At 38.6% G+C, this 2173-nt stretch overlaps 1 non-coding gene across 1 annotated transcript; it reads left to right on the forward strand.

Moving 5' to 3' along the window:
- Positions 1 to 1672: 1672 nt before the first annotated feature.
- LOC139009666 (small nucleolar RNA SNORA33) lies at positions 1673 to 1801 on the forward strand. Its single transcript, XR_011471386.1, has one exon. It is a non-coding gene; the product is annotated as a small nucleolar RNA SNORA33 (small nucleolar RNA).
- The last annotated feature ends 372 nt before the right edge of the window (positions 1802 to 2173 follow it).

Genomic DNA, 2173 nt, shown 5'->3' on the forward strand with positions numbered 1-2173 from the left:
TGATTAGATGCTCAAAGACAAAAATTACTGAACTTAGAGGAGAGTGTGGATCATCAGAAAACATGATGCTGTGATCTTGTAAGGTGTGAGCACATGAAAACATGAAGTGTGTGTGTGTGTGTGTGTGTGTGTGTTTGTGTGTGTGTCTCCCTTGCTCAATCATACACTCACATAGATCCTTCTGGCCTCTGTTCCAGGACTTTCTCTTAAAAGGACTCTGTCCCTGATGAATCAAATCTCCAGCCATTTGGTCTAAATCCACTTCTGTGAACAAGGGCTGCCTGGCTTGCCTACTGAATTCTTTGGGGTTTCCCAATTGCTATATCATGTATTCTCCATGGGCCCAACACACTTCATGTACCCTGTTTTTCACTGTCTCTTTCTCCGGAGCACTAGCAGACTGTCGCAATACAAAAATGTCTGGCATGCCCTATCCAGTTTGGCTCAGTGGATTGAGCATCCACCTGCGGATTGATGGTCCCAGGTTTGATTCCACATGCTCCATCCCAAGTAGGGGGCGTGCAGGAGGCAGCCAGTCAATGATTCCCTTTCCATCATTGATGTTTCTATCTCTCTCTCTCTCTCTCTCCTCTTCCTCTCTGAAATTAATAAAAATATATTTTTTAAAAATGTTTGGCATGAACATGATCCATTGAAGAACATGATTTACTTAATGATGTTTAAGAACATAGAATCTACTTTTTATGGGAAAACATATTTTACTGCTATTAGGTCTGTATATAAATCTAGGATTTAAAAGTCTTAGACTTCATTGAGTTTTTCTCATTTTTAGAAGAGGATTGACTGACTTTTTCCAAAAAGCTACATTGAGTTCTAAATCTTGGGCCTTTAAAAGGTATTATATCCATGTTATGGTTTCTGAACCAAAGACGTTCTTTTTTCTGTTAACCTCTTGAGGTCACAGTGGTGGTTTGAAGTCTAAGCAACAATTCTGTTCAAAGAGTAATTCACAGCAGGATGTGTGCAGTAAGGGAATTTGTGATTCCGGCCTTCACATATATCCCACTTTACTTTTTAGAAAATTTGGTTCTGAGGCTACTACAAAGGCAACACCCTTAAAACACGTCATTTTCTATATCTCCCTGTACCAAAAGCCTTATATAATGACATTTGGAGATGTATTACTAGAATTTTCATTGCACAAATGCCATTTAAAAAATACCCAGTGGAGATGTCTCATTTGCTCTAGGCTCTAGAGTGCTTTTCACTCATCCTTGAGAAGGGGTTCAAGGGTACCCTCCAGAGTGAGCTGGAACATGATCCTTTCCCTTCCACTTGGGCCTTTGTCTGAGTGGTGGGGAAAATATGAATAGAGTTTTGTTGAGTGGCATTAAGGGCATGGACTCAGGGTCCTGAATGGCTATAGTTGAATCCTGACTCTGCCGCTTACTAGCTGTATGAATCAGGGCAACTTCCTTAAGCTCTTTGCACTTCAGTTTCTTTTGTAATGACATCATGTGTGTATTGTGAACATTAAATAAGTTAATGTATATAAAGAACAGTGTCTAGTACATCATAAGTGCTATGTATGTGTAACTATTATTATTATTATTATCATCCAAATATGTGTCTATCTTTAGTAGAATATCACAAATATTGGATGACAAATGTATTGACATATCTGATTGGTTTCTTAAAAAGCTATGACAGGAAGCCAGCCAACGAGTCTGCTTACCTGAATGTGTTTTGCAGAAATTTAGAGAAAGATGGCAATAGTAATGCCATGTAATGAGCCTTAAAGACATTGAAATCCTTAAGGTCCCTGAACATGGCTATGGCTATAAGGCAGCGGTTCTCAACCTGTGGGTTGCAACCCCTTTGGCGGTTGAACGACCCTTTCACAGGGGTCGCCTAAGACCATCCTGCATATCAGATATTTACATTACGATTCATAACAGTAGCAACATTACAATTATGAAGTAGCAGCGAAAATAATTTTATGGTTGGGTCACAACATGAGGAACTGTATTTAAAGGGCCAGAAGGTTGAGAACCACTGCAAGGGAAAAAAAAAAAAAAAAGCTATGACAAGAATATTTGCAATTGGAAAAGGAAAGCAATACTTGTTTTGTTTGCTAAAATTGCATTTACTGCTGATGTACCAGTTCATCAATAATATTTACATAAACCATGGGTTTAAAAAACTTAAGATT

The sequence above is a fragment of the Myotis yumanensis genome, unplaced genomic scaffold (genome assembly GCF_028538775.1).
Source record: "Myotis yumanensis isolate MYYU_CA2020_CCGP unplaced genomic scaffold, mMyoYum1.0.hap1 SCAF_4, whole genome shotgun sequence".
In the NCBI taxonomy this organism is placed as follows: Eukaryota; Metazoa; Chordata; class Mammalia; order Chiroptera; family Vespertilionidae; genus Myotis; species Myotis yumanensis.